Raw genomic sequence first — 18,380 nt, forward strand, 5'->3', positions numbered from 1 at the left:
CAAATCAGTAAGGGTCTGACCTAAATGCTCTTTTACAGCGATTCCACAGGCTCCAGCCTGCTTCAGTGAAGGACTGGGGTTGGGGTTGGGGTCTTTCAGCTCTGGTTGCTGATGGTCTAGGAATAGTACCTTGATTTTTTTGCTATGGCACTCTCTTCTGGAAAGTGGTAGGGAAATGGAGTCACAGTGAGCTGGAACATGTGTTACTTGGCTCTCAGGTGGAACCAACACTGCCCCATTCAGTTTCCCATTCGCATGTGAATTCCCGCCCGTGAACGGTGACCTCTCACACGTATGACATGTGTCATTGCTCTCTTAATTGACAGGCCTCGCCTTAGCTGGAATGTTCATGCTTTTGTTGCCTGCAATCCTCAGTTATCATGGGATGGGAGACTTCGTTGGCTTAGTTTCCAGATCACACGTAGAGAACACTTCTCAGAGAACCTGAAAGGCGTCGGAGTCAAGAGCTGCTTCTCCCTTTGTACTAAACAGTTTTTTTCTGGATGTGGGTGCCGCAGCAAGTCTGAGTTGTACAAACCATGAAACTGGATGAAAAGAATGTGATAGACGTTGGTCTTTTACTTTAGGAAATTCCTTTTGGCATTAATTTCCGAGGGAAGCACTTCCTGCCTTTGGATTAAAGGCTAAGAAGGCCAGATACCTCTGTGGCCACCTGGTCATGGACAGGTGACCTAGTCCGACCAATCGGAGGCATGCGCCCTGGCCCCTGCTCGGCCCCGAGCCCCAGGAGCTGGGGTGGGAGAGGATACATTTGTCTGGGAATGCCAGTGACCCTGGCAGGCAGGCCGTGGTGAACGGTGTCCAGCAGACTTGCCTTGCCAGCCTGACATCGTGGGGTTATTTTGGCTGGCACCAAAATCTGTTTCCTCAACTGGGTTCTCTAATTTCCTGAAAACCCCGTTGAGTTAACCGGCATTATGGCCCTTACCCCACCCCATATTTGTGTCCTTCAGGTGTGGAGGGTTCAATGAACCATACTTCTCAGTTCATGCCAAATTATTATCCCAGGCCCATGTACAGCCTTTCGTATATTTTGGCTCTAATTAATTTGTTCTTCTTTCTTGACTCCACTCCAGGCCCTCTACACAGCTCTGACCATTTTGCTGTGTTCATTGTGTGTCTTTTTATTTCTATGCCAGTATTTTTTCTTGTAAATTTCCTCTCTGCTTAAAGACACCACTTCAACCTCCAACCCTAACTCTAGGGCGTGGTGAGGTTGTCAGGCCAGGTGGGAAATGTGGCCATGGGCTTGATGAGGTGCAGCCAGCAATCCAGGTCGGCGGCGGGCAAGTGTGGAGGAATGAGTCATATTAAGTGAAGGTCCTGAGCAGCAGGAGGAAAGGAGAGGCAGGGCGGGGGTGGGGAAATCATCCCAGATCAGAGATACCAAGGAGGTCCAGAGAATCATCCCCATGGAAGAAGCATCTGTGCGAGTCTTCACCACATGGCACGTCAACCTGGTCTTGGCTCCCAACCAGCTCTGTGGGCCCAGCCAGCCCATGTAGGGATAAGCAGTCGGCACGGTGGAGACGTACAGGGCCTGGAGGCCACATAGCCCTTGCAGAGCTGGCTTCAGACACTGGTGCAGAAGAGACAGCGGACATGACCAGGGGATGACACAGCCAAAAGTCAGAAGGGGCACTGGGAGGCAGTCCTTGGCTCTGGCCACCAGAAGCTTCCAGGGGTGGCCACCTTTGGCTCTAGGACGAAATCACTGTGTCCATGAGCCTCATGAAGGGAAAGACTCCCCACGTGATCAAAAGCCTGCCTCTTTTGCCTCAGCGTGGTGTGCCAGACATGTTGTATGTGATTTTATTCTGTCAACATCTATTTCTTCTTTTAAAAAAGAGTGTTTTTTTCCCTCAGTCTTGACCATCTTAATGTAGAAAGTAATATCTTCTTTGTCATTATTAAACCATTGAATTTTTATTCTAGATTGTAAACCTAGAACTTAGACACTTTACAAGCACGCTGCCCATTGTTGTTACTGATCTTTTAACATGGGTCCTTTCTCCCTGGGGTACAGTGCAGGACCAGAGCTGGCCCAGGGCCTCCTCATAGGTGACACTCAGTGACCCTGGAGGCTGTGTGGAGGGACCTTCTCTGTCACTGAGGGGGCATCCTACCCTCCTGCTTCCCTCTTGTTCATTTGTTGACTGGTAGAGCTGACATTTTCCCTTGTTTGTGTGTTTGCATTTATAAATTCCTTGATGGCTCAGAACATCAGAAGAGTGGCAGTCATCTTGGGAATTTTTTGTAAATATTTGTTGTTTGTGTTAATATGATATCATGCATCGGAAGCCAATTCGGGAAATGTTTGTTAATAATTAGATTTGCCAAAGGGCAGGGGAAGTCCTAAGTGGGTTATGCTTTCAGTTTCTAAAAAGCCTCAGACCATGGTGGTAATTAACTTGCTTTCAAATTGTGTATAATTTGTGTTAGAATACACTATTTTATTTTGAAAGCACAGTACTTTTTTATTTTACTTGAATTTCTAAGTTTTCTCCTAATGCTAGGAAGGTTTCGATGGCAGCGTTTTGAATTATTGTTGCATGAGAGTGGGCAACGGCTCATTATTTTTGTTTTAAATCTGTGATATCTCTATCCTACTCTTTCAAATATCTATTGAAATTTAGTACCGTATTTGCCTTATAAAGGTATCAGTTGTGGGAATGGATCAATGGATTTATGCATCTAACAGGTTCAGTTAATTAGTTTTGAATAGTGTGCCAAGGTGACACTCTCAGTTTTATGACTTTCCATAGATGATGGATTCTGCTGCTGTGACAAGGTCAAGCACATAAAAATCCCAATCAAATGCCATAGAAAGCACAGTTCCATATGTCAGTTTAATTCTGTAGTAGTCTTTTTGTCAGCATAGCTAGTGATTCCATCTGTTTCAATTTAAGATTAGCCTCAGTCATGCTTTTGTAGCAGGTAATATGTGTAATGTAATATAATTCCTTATATAATATAATATGAATATATAGCACATATAATATAAGAGGATATTATATGTAATTAAATATTAAAGTATATTTATTTAGGTTGTAATAGAGGCTGAGTGGGTGGTAGAGTATCTGTAATTCAGTATCTAGAGGATGCTGCTGCTTTCCCCTTGTGAAACAATTTGTTTTCCATATATGGCTTGGGATTGGGTGGCTAAATAATGCTGTTAATCATGTGTTACCTCTAATGAGCACACATATGTCATCCTGTACTGTAGCTCTTCACCAGAAATGAAATGGCCAAAGGGATTTGCTGGTGTTTATTATTCTCGTCATGGGATAGTAGCAGGTGCCACAGCAAATCAGTCTTGGATTGGTAATAGGTGTTCATGAAGGCAGAAAATGGCAGGCTAGAGCACATTGACCCACACCTATTATGTAATCTCAAGTAATGATGGTGAGTTATGCTTGGAGGGACTGAAATACTCCATTGCAGAAGGCATCCGAGCCGGGGTCTCTAAATGGGTCAGAGGGTTCCACCAGATACCCTACCCCCTTCTGCTTCTTTTAAAAGCTCTTATTACTGAATGGTCATAAAAAGAGTTTTGTCTATCCTACTGCTTACCAACAAGACAGGATTACCAACAACTTGGTCCTGGCGGGCAGCCAGCCTGCCAGCATTTCAATGATGCTTGCTGCCGTGGCAACCCCACTGGGCCTTCCGTGGGTGCAAGTCGATGCAGCTGCTGAAGAAGAGGTGCAGCCCAGCGGCCCAGTGGGCATGGCCTTGGTTCGACCGATGTCATGCCAGCCTGGGCCACTGGGAAGCCATGGTGGCCACCTGCCCAATAGCTAAATATGGGTGGGTGGCATTTTCTGAATAAGGACATTGGGAAGAATACGGGTTTAAAGAAATGGATTGGGATACTGGTATAGTGTCATACTTTACAAATCAATCTCATAAATTAAGATTTACAGTTTGTGTGAATTCAGACACTGGGCACAGGATGAATTTATGTTGTACCCCTTCTGAAGAAGCGGGGTGTGAAGCAAATTTATAGGTTCAACAAGCTGTAAGGATAATTCTTAGCCTATTGAGAGGAATATGCAGGTTTTTAAGTTTCTTAGATGAGCTGCAGTGATTAGGATCTGGGTGAAGTTGCTGAAACAAGAGACTTCAAAATGTGGTGACTTAACCAGGATGGAAATAACTTCTTTCTTCTCTGTTAGTCCTGGTGCTGGTTCAGGGTGAGTTTGGTGGCTTATGAGGTCAACACGTTGTCTCTGCTTCCATCCTGTTGGCTGGAACCTGGACCCTTGGTTGCTGCTGGTAGCAGCAAGGGTGACTGAGTGCCCAGCTAAAACTTGGGCTTCTATTTCTAATAGATGAGGGGAGAGTGGGGAACACGGCCCCCAACAGGTTCCTCCATCAGCACCTTTTACGTTCCCACCAGGTCATTGCCACGATATGAAATCAAAGAATACGAATTCAGGCCTTGACTAGAACTTTGAATTGATTCTTCTCTCAGACTCTGGACTTTAAAGAAAGAGAAGCAAGATGGCGTCGTGTAAGAGCAGATAGTTCCGGTGAGACCCACTGACTGAATCCTGACTGTCACTTGCTTATGACCTCATGTTGTGCTGTTGAGCCTCTGTGACACTCAGATGCCTCACTATAGAACGTTGCAACGATGTCTGCCTCACAGAGTTGTTGTGATAGTTACACAGCAGAAGTAAAATGAGAACATCCAGGATCGTCCTGTCACGTGCTAAGTTCCCAGTAAAAGTCCATTCTTCCTCTCTAGGAAGAACTGGAGATGTCACCAACTTCCTGAATGCTTGTAGATGAACAAGTTGGTTTGCTCAGAAACTTAATTTAATTTGCATTATTGCACAAGGATTACATCACTTTACAGTAAAGATATTTTTACTCTTCCAAATGCAAATTTTAAAATTCTGTTGATGGGCTGATGTTCACCCAGAGGCAACTGATGCTGTGATGACCCATCTTCTCCAGGCCCTGTCATACCAATGCCATCAGGGTATCAATATGTAGCATAAAAGGGGTAAACAGAAAAGCAGGTTTCCTTGGGGAAATGATGTGTGACACTGTCTCACGGGGATCTGAGCGGCAGCACATGGCCTCAGAGGAGGCTTGGAGGCCATGACGAGGTGCAGTGCTCACCACAGGGTAGATGTGCTCTTCGTGGACTCTAGCCTGTGGTCCCAGCCAAGCCCCTGGCAGGTGCTGCTTTGAGGAGGTGAGACTCTGCTGGAGCACTGTGTGCTGTGAAGTGTGAGAGGTAGCTAACGGCACCCCCGGGATGTGGCAAATGAGGTCCTTAGGGAGGCAGCTCCAGAACCAGATGCCGGCGCTAAGTGACAGAGACCATCATGAGAACTGATTGGTGGAGTCCGAATTTATGAGGCTTTCCTGGTGTTAAAGAAGAGACAACAGGCCCACAATGGAGTCACTTGTGTTAAACCTAGGTCAGCAACCCAAGACCTCATACCTGATCTCACTGCAGGTTCAGCCTCTGCCAGGACGTTTAGCCTCTAAGCAGACAGTCTGGAGGTACCTGGTCAGTACTAGTGAGGTCATCCTCCTGTGAGATCCCTTTCGTCCCCAACAGGAAGGTGATCTTGTCTGAAACAACCCACTCTATGCTAGAAACTCCCTTTGCCTTCCTTCCTCTGCCTATAAAAGCCTCTCATTTTGTACAGCTGTTTGGAACTCCTCTATCTGCTAGATGGGATGCTGTCTGATTCATGAGTTATTGAGTAAACCCAGTAAGGTCTTTAAAATTTACTCAGCTGTTGTTTTTTTCTTTAGACCTGGGAATGGCACGTAATTTGTCCGGAGGGTCTTCCTTTCTCTGCCCTGCGAAGCAGCCTGCAGGGATTCATGCCCTCTCAGGCAGGCCACGGGGAAGCCACATTCCTCCACATCACTACTGTCCTGTACACGTGTGTGCTGACACCCCTCCCCGACCAGGGTGCACACCTGCGTGCACACAGGCAGTTCTACAAAGGCTTTTGCTGGCATCCATCGGGCTGTGAGGGGCAGTGGAGGGCCTTGCCTCCCAGCCTGGGGGTCTTGCAGCCGCAGGGCGCGCTCTCACCATCTGCGTCACTGCGCACTGGCAGCCCCTGCTGCTGCTCTAGCCTTGGGAAGTGGCAGGAGCCTCTTAGCTCCCAATGGTGAGCTAAGCTTTCACGTGAATCCTGAGAAGGCCATTTGCGGGGTAGATTTCATTTGGAAACACTTGCCTTGTTTATCCCCGTGACTCCTTCGTCTTTTATGAACAGAACCTATCCCTTGCTCAATACCCACAGGCCTCCCGATGCTACCGGTGTTCTTGGGACAGGCAAGGAAAGGGAGTCTGTGGCTTCTTAAAGTGGCTTCCAGGCCTGTCGTGTCCTGGGGACTCCAGCTCGCCGCCCTCTCTCCTGTCCAGAGCTGACCTCAGATCTCACCAGCAGCCTATTGGTCACAGGGTTGACCTCCTTGCTGAGCACCTGGCAAAGCCAAAGCATCGGCAGCCTCTCAGGGCGGGGAGACACAGGCTGATGATGGGGAATTGTAAGTTCGAGTTAAGGTGGTCTTTCCAAAGGAGGAACTTGGATGGCACTGGGTAAGAATCATGATATGGTGCAGGATTGGTGGAAATGGCAAGATGAAGTTTTTGAGGGGTTCAAAAATCCTGGGGTGTGAACTGTGTGTTGCTGTGTCTGATTGAAGAGTCCTTGGGCCTTCTGGGAAGTTCCTGTCGGAACAATCATCCCATTTGTCTGGGCAGGAAGGGTAAAGAAATGCTAATGGCACGGAGCAACAGCCAAGTCCTGTTAAAGTAGCCCGGAGGGGGCAAGTGTCCGAGGTGAGGACGTTCATTCCCAGTGTTTTCTGCACGGCCTTTTGTCTCTAATAAAAGATATGTTTTTATTCATAAACGTAGATGGGATAAATGACTATTTATAAAGCACTTACAAACAGGCCCTGACACGCTTACCAGCACAATGAAGACCTATGATAGTGCTTTAATAATTCAGCCCCCAGACCTACTTTTGATAGATAGATACAGTTTTGTTTGAAATAATTTCTTTTCCTTGATTTTGCGATTCTCTTCTTTAGTTCTGTGTGGTAAGTTTCCCTGTACAGGCATTACTGGCATCTGAGGAGAATGCCTAACAGATGTACAAATAATGAATTTGCTTGAAAATATGCTTGAAAGCTGTAAAACAATTGTTACTGAAAATCAACAGAATATACGTAACATCTGAATTATCTGTCTAGCTTACTTGACCATGAAATGTTGCCTTCAGTCACATCATAAAACCTGAATGCTTACACAGGGCCTATCTGAAAAGTATTGGAAACTTAATGATTATTTTCTTGATTTCTAGAAGGGCTGGTTCACTCAGGGGCTGATTGGTTTGAAGATTGAAGCCCATCTGATCTTTATCCCAACTCCCAGATGGATGTGGAGTTGGACTGTGGGTGGGAAAAGTCCTGGGTCTTCACTGCCCACGTGTGTGCCCTGCCGCTGGGCTCCAGGGCGCCTCCCTTCCTGGCGCCTGTGTAGAACCAGTTCTGTTAGTCATCCCTGACACACTCTGAGTCCCCACAGCACCCCAGGAAGCAGTGTCAGCCACTGTGTCACCGAACCAACGTGAGCTCGCTCCCTGGTGAGTCAGAAACCGCACCAAGTTGAGTGTCACACAAAGAAAAACTTTCTTTACAGCAAATAAGATCACAGGGAATGGCTTCTAAAGGCATGACGCCTTGAGAGAGGGTGAACGGGTTCCTTCGTAGAGTTAGGATGAATAGGTAGGGAAGCCTTGTCCTCCTATGTGGAGGTGGGCGTAAGGTTGCTCACGCGCCTTAAGGAAACATGCCTATACCTCTATGGTGTGTCATGTAAACGAGGCTGTGCTCCTCCTTGGGTGGAGAATGTAGTGTTAGTGTGAGGGAAAGGCAGTTGCGGGTTACTCCAGGGGTCACTCCACAGTCCACCCGCACAAGCGGCAGTCAGGGGTTTAGCTCAAAGGGTCTGGGTGGTCTGGGCCAGCAGGAGGTCTTGTCAGGGCAGTCGCTGTCACTTGAGAGTGGTGTCAATTTCCGTTTTCCTGAGTTAAGAGGCAAGCCGGAAAGAAGAGCTTAAGAAAAAGTATAAGACCACGGTTCGTGAGTACGAGCAGGTGGGCAGTGAAGGTCAGGGCTTGGGGTCTGGCTGGTGACACCTGCAGCACCAGGTGTGGCCGTCTTGCTGTCCAGATTGGTTATTTTGGTCCTGCGCTCAGTGCCTTTGGGGCCCCTCCCTTGGAGGGATGGATCTCCCTTTGCAGAGAGATCTGACTGGTGGCCCACAGATTCTCCACTGTGGACTCCGTGACGTGGGGTGCTCAGCGCCTGCGGGGCAGCAGGCTCACTTCGCTGTCAGCGCTTGGGGCTCTCCCCACCCCCACCACCTCCCAACAACCCTGCAGGTGTGGGGCCTCATGGTGCACCCGGGCCTGGTAAACTTCTTTCAGTTCAGTTCTCATTTTTTGCTCCACGGTGGACTTGCCTCTGCTCGTTCCTTTTCTCATCCACGCCTTTAATTTTTCTTTTTTTCTTTTCTATGTCCTATCGTGAGGAGATTTGGAATAAGCAGAAAAGATTACTGGGTGTTTCCTCCAGTGGAAAACTGCCTTGTGTAGAGAGCACCCTTCCAAGCTATCTGACTCTGCCTTTTCCTTGCCTTTGATGTGTTTTACAGCTCTACAGGTTGTAGGTAACTGGTAGCAATGCAAAATAATTACTATCTATAGACATGGAAAAAAGCTGTTTGTGTGGTTAAAATGACTATCCCTCTGCATTATGAAAAAAAGCCAGTTTGTCTATCTGTAAATTCGTTTCAACCATTAATTCGATCATTCCTTTAATCTGTATAAATTTGTGCTTCTCTGACTTCTTCTGTGAACTGATTATAACACCTTGTTAATACCCTCATTAATAATGAGGTCAATAAAATCTTTAACACATGTTTATTTTATATCTTATGAGGGTCATGGTTTTACCTTTGGTAATTATTCCTTAACATAACATTTATGGTCTCTATTAAAAATAGTGAAGGTGATGTGCTTTTTTTAACCAGTGACAGGAATGGACCCTAGTAAGAGGAACTTGGATCCAAAAAGTGGAAGGACTAACTAATCCTAAGGGGTTCAAAACATTGGAAGGTTTTCTCTTAATATTGTAAAAATGACTATATAGACTCGTAAACAACCAATGGGTCAAAGAAGAAATTGCAATGGAATTTCGAAAATAATTTGAGATGAATTAAAATGAAAACACAACACACTCAAATTTATGGGATGTTGTAAAGGCAGTGCTCAGAGGGAAATTTATAGCTATAAATGCAAGCATTAAAAAGATTTTAAATCAATAGCCTAATGTACATGAAATAGAGATTAGACAAATCAGAGGGAAAATTAATGAAACCAAAAGTTGGTTCTTTTAAAAAAAATTTATTTATTTATTTATTTGAGAGAGAAAGCGAGAGAGTGGGCCTGAGTGGGGGGAGGGGCAGCAGGAGAGGGAGATGAAAGTGTCTCAAGCAGACTCCTTGCCCAGTGTGGAGCCCGATGTGGGGCTCGATCTTAGGATCCTGAGATCATGACCTGAGCTGAAATCAAGAGTCCGATGCTTAACCAGGTGAGCCATCCAGGCACCCCAAAAGTTGGTTCTTTGAAGATCAACAGAATTGATGAACCTTTAGCTAGGTTGCTAAGAAAAAAGAGAAGCAAATAACTAAATTAAAAAATGAAAGTGAAGATGTTACTGCTGACCTTGTAGAAATGAAATGAATTATGGGAGAATATCATGAGCAGTAGTATGCCAAAAAATTAGATAATCTAGATTAAATGGGTTGATTCCTAGAATCTATCTACACATTGCCCAAACTGCCCCCCCCCAAATAGAAAATCTGAACAGACCTATAACAAGAGATTGAATCAGTTATTAAAAAGTTCAGGACCAGATGGCCTTACTGGTGAATTCTACTAAACATTTAAAGAATAGCATCAATCTCTCTCAAACTCTTCCAAAAAAATAGAAAAGAAGGGAATACTTCCTGTCTCGTTTTATGAGGCTGGCATTGCCCTGATACTAAGGTCAAGATAAGAAAACTACAGACCAAGATTCCTTATGATACTGATGCAAAAATCCTCAACAAAATACTAGCAAAGGGAATTCAGCTTCATAGTAAAAGGATTATCCACCATAACCAAGTGGGATTTATCCCAGGAGTGCAAAAGCAGTTCAATGTAAGTTCAATCAATGTAATACACCACATTAATAGAATGAAGGAAAAAAGCCCACATGATCATCTCTATCAGAAAAAGCATTTGACAAATTCCAGCACCCTTTCACGATAAAAACATGAAAAAAATGAGAAATAGAAGAAAACTACCTCCACATGATAAAAAGCATTATGAAAAACCCACTGTGTTCAGTAGTCAAAGACTGAAAGCTTTCCTTTGAAAACAAGGAGTAAGGCAAGGAGGCACACTTTTGCCCCTGTGCTAGAAGTTCTAGTCAGAGCAATTAGGCAAGTTTAAAAGGCATCCAAATTAGAAAGAAAGAAGTAAAATTATCTCTTTGCAGATGACATGATCATAGATATAAAAAATGTCAAAGAATACACACACACACACACAATGACTACTAGAGCTAAAAAATGAATTCAACAAAGTTTAATTCACAGGAATCCACAAGGTTCAAAATAAACACACAAAAGTCAGTCATGTTTCTGTATACCAGTAGTGAACAATCTGAAAAGGAAATTAACAACATGGTTCCATTTACAGCAGGATCCAAAAGAATGAAATACATAGAAATAAATTTAACCAAAGAGGTAAAAGACTTGTACACTGAGAACTAAAAACATTGCTGAAAGAAATCAAAGAAGACCTAAGTAAATATATCACAATTATGGACTGGAAGACTTATTATTATTTTTTTAAGGTATAAGTGTTTCTATTCTTATTTTTAATTTTTTTCATAAAGAGAAAAGTTTAATAAAGTCCATACTCAGTGGCACTTTTAACTAAATCTTTAAAAATCCATCCAACAAGGTATAAAATTTTAAAAATCAGATTATCATAATTTTGACTTTTACTCAGAATTTTATATTTTTTCTTTATGTTTTTTATTTTATTTACTTTTTAAAATATTTTATTCGTTTATCTGAGAGAGAGAGAGAGAGAGAACGAGCTAGAGCGCTCAAGCAGGGGGAGTGGCAGAGGGAGAGGGAGAAGCAGCGAGGCCGATGCAGGGCTCCCTCCCAAGACCCTGAAATCATGACCTGAGCCGAAGGCAGCTACTTAACCGACTGAGTCACCCAGGTGCCCGTAAAGTTTTTTTATTTTAATTCCAGTTAGTCGACATATAGTGTTGTGTTATATTAGTTTCAGGTGTACAATACAGTGATCCAACACTTTCATACAACACGTGGTGCTCATCAGTACAAGTGTTCCCCTTCGGGTTTTTGCTTTTGTTTCTTTTGCCTCAGGAGACACATCTAGAAAGCAGTTGCTACGGCCAATGTCAAAGAAGTTATTGCTGGTGTTCTTTTTTAGGATTTTTATGATTTAATGTCTCACATTAGGTCTTCAATCCATTTTGAATTTATTTTTGTGTATGGGGTAAGAAAGTGATCCTTCTTTTGCATGCTGCTGTCCAGTTTTCCCAACACCATTTGTTGAAGAGGCTGTGGAAGACTTACTATTGTTAAGATGGCAATAATACCCAAAGTGATGAACAGATTCAGTGCAATTCCTGTCTAAATTCCAGTGGCTTTTTTTTTTTTTTTGCACAAATGGAAAAGCCAATCTTTAAATTCATATGGAACTGCAAGGGGCTCCAAGTAGCTAAAATAATCTTGAAAAAGAAGAACAAAGTTGGAGGACTCACACTTCCTGATTTCAAAACTCACTACAAATTGGCAGTAAGCTGAACAGTGTGGTACTGGCATAAGAATAGACATGTAGACCAAAGGAATAGAATTGAAATTCCAGAAATAAATCCATACATCTATGGGCAACTGATTTTTGACAAGAGTGCTGAGATCATTTAATGAGGGACCAGGAGTCTCTTCAACACATGGTGTTGGGACAACCGGATAGCCGCATGTTTTAATTGAATCCTACTTCATACCATATACAAAAATTAACTCAAAGTGGATCAATGATGTAAATGTAAGATCTAAATCTATTAAATTCCTAATGGAAAACAGGGTTAAATCTTCATGACCTTGGATTTGCCAATAGATTCTTAGATATGACAACAAAAGCATAAGCAACAAAAGAAAAAAGTGTGTAGGTTGGACTCCATTTAAATAAAAAAAAAATTATGTGCATCGAAGGACAATATTAAGAAAGTAAAAAGACAACTTACAGAATGGGAAGAAATATTTGCAAATCAAATGTCTGGTAAGGATCTAACATCCAGATATGTAAAATAGACTTACAGTTCAAAACCAAAAAGACAGATGACCCAATTTAAAAATGGACAAAGGATTTGAATAGACATTTCTCCAAAGACGATATACAAATGGCCAAGAGTACATGAAAAGATGCTTGACATCATTAGTTATTAGGGAAATGCAAATTAAAACCTCAGTGAAATACCACTTCACATCCATTAAGATAGCTGTAATTAAAAAAAAAAAGAAAATAATAAATGTTGAAGATGTGGGAAAAATTTGGAACCTTCGTATATAGCTGGTGGAAACATAAAATGGTATAGCTGCTGCAGAAAACAGAAGTTTGGCCATCCCTCAAAAAGTTAAACAGAATTACCATATGACCCAGCAATTTCACTCTGAGGTATATACACAAACAATTGAAAACAGGTACTCAAACAAATACTTGTACATGAATGTTCATAGCAGCGTTATTCACAATAGCCAAAAGGTGGAAACGACCCACGAAGTTTGGATGGATGAATGGGTAAACAAATGGTGGTTTATACACATGATGAAACGGAGCTTTAAAAAGGAGTGAGGGGCGCCTGGGTAGCGCAGTCGTTAAAGCGTCTGCCTTCGGCTCAGGGCGTGATCCTGGCGTTCCAGGATCGAGTCCCACATCAGGCTCCTCCGCTGGGAGCCTGCTTCTTCCTCTCCCACTCCCCCTGCTGTGTTCCCTCTCTCACTGGCTGTCTCTCTGTCACATAAATAAATAAAATCTTTAAAAAAAAAAAAAATAAAAAAATAAAAAAAAAATAAAATAAAAAGGAGTGAAATCCTGATACACTGGGATGAACCTGGAAACACTATGCTAATAGAAAGAAGCCAGTCACAAAAGGTCACTTATTGTATGATTCCATTTATATGAAATACCCAGAACAGGTAAATCCAGAGACAAAGTAGATATGTGATTGCCAGGGGCTGTGGGAAGTGGGGAATGGGGGAGTAATTGCTTAATGAGCATGGAGTTATTTGCGGATGAAGAAAATACTTTGGAACTGAGTAGAGGTCGTGGCTGCACAATATTGTGAATTACTAAGTGCCACTGAGCTGTTCACTTTAAAATAGCTAATTATGTGTTATGCAGATTGTGCCTTAACAACCACTACTACTGCAAAAGGCAAGGGTAAGCAATTTTCAGGTTCTATATAGTTTAAATGTGAGGAATTAGTTCCCAGGAGGAAGAGCGTTTAGATCAGCAGTATTAGTATTTTCCCACCAAAACCACATAGAACACCTCTGGCCAATGGCATTCAGGTAGGAAGCACCTCCCAGGGGTTCTCAGGATTATGTGCAATTTCCAGTGAGTTTCCTGTGATTCCACCTCACCAGCTTTGTTACAGATTACTCATGGCGTATCTTACAGAGTCAAGAATCTGTGATTTAGGTAATGGTCATTTTAAATTTTGATCTTGTGAAGGTGGGGGGCAGGACAGGAGTGTGGGGAAAAATGTTAGTGTAAAATATTTATTAAGAAACGTTTAAGGAGGGCACCTGGGTGGCTCAGTTGGTTGGGCATCTGTCTTCGGCTCAGGTCATGATCCCGGGGTCCTGGGATCGACTCCTGCATTGGGCTCCCCTGCTCAGCGGGGAGTCTGCTTCTCCTTCTGCATCCCTCTCTCACAAATATAAATAAATCTTTAAAAAAAAGAGAAAAGCTTAAGGAAGAATACAAAATATGTACCCTAATTCCTCCACATAGATTACATCTGTTCCTATTTAAAATAAATACAAGGAATACTTTGTGTAGAATTATGAAATTCAAGTGATACAGGAAGGCAAAAAATGAAAAGGGAAGGCTTCTCTACCTTGGACAATCACTGTTAATATGTTCTTGTGATTTTTTTTTAAAGAACTGTTTCATGCTTGTGTGTTTGTGCTCACACACATAGATCTTCTTAAAAAAATAAAGAAGTCATTACAGACTTGCATATGGTTTTTTCCTCTTTTACTGAGATACAGTTGACATATAATAATGTATTAGTTTTAGGAGTACAACATAGTGATTCGATACTTGTATATATATATTGCAAAATGATCACCACAATAAGTGTAGTTAACATCTGTCACCACACAGTTACACATTTTTTTCTTATGATTTGAACTTCTAAGATCTGCTGTATTAGTGACTTACTAATATACAATACAGTACTGTTAACTTTAGTCACCATGCTGTACATCATATCCCCAGGACTTATTTGTTTTACAACAGAAATTTTGTACCTTTTGACCACCTTCCCTCATTTTACCCACCTTTGCCCCAACCTCTGGCAACCAACAGTCTGTTTGGCTCTTTCTCAAGCAGCAAATCCTAGAGCTCCTTCCATACATACAAGGTCTACCGATGTACTATGGAGGGCACCTGGGTGGCTCAGTTGGTTGGGCGTCTGCCTTCAGCTCGGGTCATGATCCCGGAGTCCTGGGATGGAGCCTGGAGTTGGGGTCTCTGCTCAGCAAGTGGTTCAATTCAATTCCCCCTCTCCCTCTACTCCTCCCCTACTCGTGCTCTCTCTCTCGCTCACTCTCTCTCTCAAATAAAGAAATAAAAGCTTAAAAAAACAAATGGCTATGTAATCATCATGGTAATAATTAGCATTTATTGAACACTTGCAATGAGCCAGTGCTGTTCTAAGTGCTGTAGATACATTACCTCATTTAATCTTCACAAAAATCCTCTGAGATAGGACCTGCCACTGCTTCTATTTTACAAATGAAGCAACATTGCCCAGAGAGACTGAGCAAGAAATTTAAATTCCTTGTGTGTGATCCCAAACCCATGCTCTGACCCCCACAAAATTCTGTTCCCCTTCACAGTTTGTGGGAGAGCTGGGTGTTATCATTATTTACAGCTTTCATGCATTCTACTCCTTGATTGTTTTCAGTTTCCCCTAAAATGTGCTGTTAATCTCACACTCCAGGCCATGACCTCTCGAGCTCTGTGTTTTATTGGAGTTCTCTTAATGTTGTCTTTCTCCTATTAAAAGAGCTAGGGAATAACTAAGAAAAGTAAAACAATAATGGTGAAGATTTTCAAAATTTTTCCCAAGAATGACTGCCAGGGCTTGATTTTTTGGCCCAGAAAAGAGAGTGTCTATAATTTTTATTGCATGGTGTACATACTAAAAGAAATCTTTAGCAACTGCTCTTCTCGCCTATAGGGGAGGCAGGTCCTAGTTGTTCTTTTCGGATCCCACACAGAAACACTGAGACTGTACTGGTCTCCTCTGCCTGCCCTGCCACACAATGACTGTGTCCCAGAATGAAAGGGGGGGCCAAGAAAGCCCTCGACCCGTGGGCTAGTGGGCCATGGGCTGTTCCTTTCTTTCTTTTCTTCATATCAGGTCATTGTGTCTCCCCAGACTGAGCTCCAGATTGAAATGTGGCCTGTAGCTCAACTAACACACAAGTCAGAGGGTAGGGTATGGGATGCTCTATGAATTTGTGGCACATGCACTGATGAGGGCAGATTTCGGAGATGTGTGTTGGCAAGAACAGCTGTATACTGGGGATTTATGTTTTGGCTTTTGTGGAGAAAGAAGGAAACAGCACAGCAAGGCCAGCCAGCCTTTTGGCTCCTGTCTTGCAAGAACATAAGCAGCGAACTAGTTTGGATCAAGAGTCAAGAAAAAAGGTAATAGAAAATGCAAGCTCCCCAATTTTTTCCCTTGGTCAGCAAAATGACAGGATGCTCCCGCCGTCTGTGTGTCCTGGCTGACCCTGTGTTCCTGGCCCCCGCAGTTACAGTTTACCATTTAGATCCATTTAGCAGAAAAAGATCCTGTCTTGTGGTAAAAATGCAGGCTTGGCATATGCCGGGACTCTGGGGACTCATTCTGAAATATACTGACCTCTTTCTGGGAGAGGGTAGGGCACAAAACAGGGACTCTGGGCGATTTGCCAGCGTGTTTCCATGCGCGTCGTGTACTCGGGGGAGTCGGTTTTGTGCCACTGTGGGCAAGGTGCCAGGCTGACAGGTAGGAAACCAGAGTTTGAAATTAGCTGCTAAGGTCATATGGTTGGGTCATGGAGAAGCAGAAGTTTGTGCTCTGAGTTCAGAGAAGGTCTGCAATATCTTTCTTGATCTCCGGAGTTGTCCAAACCACTAAGTGAAGAAACATACTTCCTTTGGCTCATCTGACCAAATTACTATCTGTAAACTCTTGGCCTGGTTGCCTCAGTTGAGCTGCAATCTTCCTGCCTGGTTGAGAGAGAATCCAGCGGGGGACGTGGGGACAGAGGATCATTGGTCTCCAGAGTCAAAACATGAGCAGGCATAGGGTCCAAATTGAAGCCAGAATGATGATTTCACTGCTGTCTTTCCTTGCACATCCTCTTTCCTAGCACATTTATTTTTCTTTCAAGTTTATTTTTTTTAAATTATTTATTTATTTATGTAATCTCTATCCCCAACGTGGGGCTTGAACTCATGACCCCAAGATCAGGAATTGCACGCTTTTGTGACTGAGCCAACCAGGAACCCCTCTTTTCTCTCTGTTTTTAAAAAACAGTCAGTGGTATTTTCGTAACGCTAGAGTATGGAAATGAACATTCGCTGGTAAATTAGAGGTTGCTCATCGCTTTCTGTAACTTAGGTTCTGAGTGCATGCATTGTGGTGATGCCTGTGGCCCACAGTGTGGACGAAATATGCTCACGTGTAAAACGTGGCCAAGTGAGCACTCTTGGTGCTTTGGCCAGAGGCAGACGGACTTCATTGGCAGGGCCTGAACATCAGGCTGTGGAGATCTTTTCCAGGCTTCACATGTTGACTTTTTCTAGGTAGGAGAAATCGTTATTTTGATGTACCATTCTCCAGCCACTGGGGTGGAGCAGGATGTAGTAAAAAATACCTGTGGCAGAAACTGACTTCAGCTAGTGCCTGTAAAAAAACAGTGTGTGTGACAAGTGACAAAGAAGTGAAGGGGTCAAGTTAAGAGGGGCTTGGTAATGATGTAACGTGACCAGGGCTTATCTAGAAAGTCCTTACAACTCTTTCCCTGGGGCGGGGTGTGTGTGTGTGTGTGTGTGTGTGCGTGTGTGTGCACGTGAAGCTTCAGATGGGGAGCCCGCTGCCGGGCTACCTTAGGCGGTTCCCATATGTACCAACGCCTCAGGAAGACAGGGAGCATCCTGGGGTCACTAGCAGCCCTGGGCATGGTGTCTCTGGGCGGCTTCCTTCCTTCTCCCTTCTGAGGGAGTGAAAAGATGGCCGTCCCCAGCTTCCACCTCATGTGACGCAGTAGTAGCTTCCGGGAGCTTCATCTCTCTGTGTTTCCTGGCCTCTGTGTGGAAGGACACACTGAGAGTCCCTTCCCTAGTGCTTGCTCGCAGTTATTAGAAGTCTCTCTGCAGCGCCAGTGAGGCTTTTTTGATGAACAGAAACGTGAAATCAGTTCGCCAGCTTCGGCGTCCCGTAGATTTCTGGGCTTTGATGGCATGGTATTGAGAAGATCCTAACTGACATGTCATTCTTTTAAAATTGCGTTTATGTATACGTTTTATATGTTGTGTAATATCTTAGTACAGTAGCACATGTACACAGGTTGTAAGTAGACACACACTTGTTAGAGGATGCACGCAATGGTTTCAGTGTTGGTGTATGAAGCTCCAACATGCACTGATGCCCTTATATCATCGTGAACAGGAAGGTGGCCAGCGCTGTGGGATTGTCCCGTTGTCTGTACTTATTTGTATTAAATTATTTTTTAATATCAAAGTTAACCAAAGTTGTTTATAAGTTACAAACTGTTACTTCACTTTGAGATTTCTTAGCTCTGGACTTTTTCCTCCCCAGTGTTTGGAAGTACCACATGCTGAGATCCTATATGTTTTTGTGGACATCCTAGGACTCAGATGTCGCCTGAAGATGGGTTAGTGATAGGGAAAGAAAGTACCGGGAGACAG

The 18,380-nt window shown here is 43.4% G+C and overlaps 1 protein-coding gene across 1 annotated transcript in view; it reads left to right on the forward strand.

Moving 5' to 3' along the window:
• RAB31 (RAB31, member RAS oncogene family) overlaps nucleotides 1–18,380 on the forward strand; it is a 126,524-nt gene that overhangs the window by 20,432 nt on the left and 87,712 nt on the right. The gene's annotated exons all lie outside the window — the stretch shown is intronic.

This window comes from Ursus maritimus, unplaced genomic scaffold (genome assembly GCF_017311325.1).
Source record: "Ursus maritimus isolate PB19 unplaced genomic scaffold, ASM1731132v1 scaffold_18, whole genome shotgun sequence".
NCBI classification, from domain to species: Eukaryota; Metazoa; Chordata; class Mammalia; order Carnivora; family Ursidae; genus Ursus; species Ursus maritimus.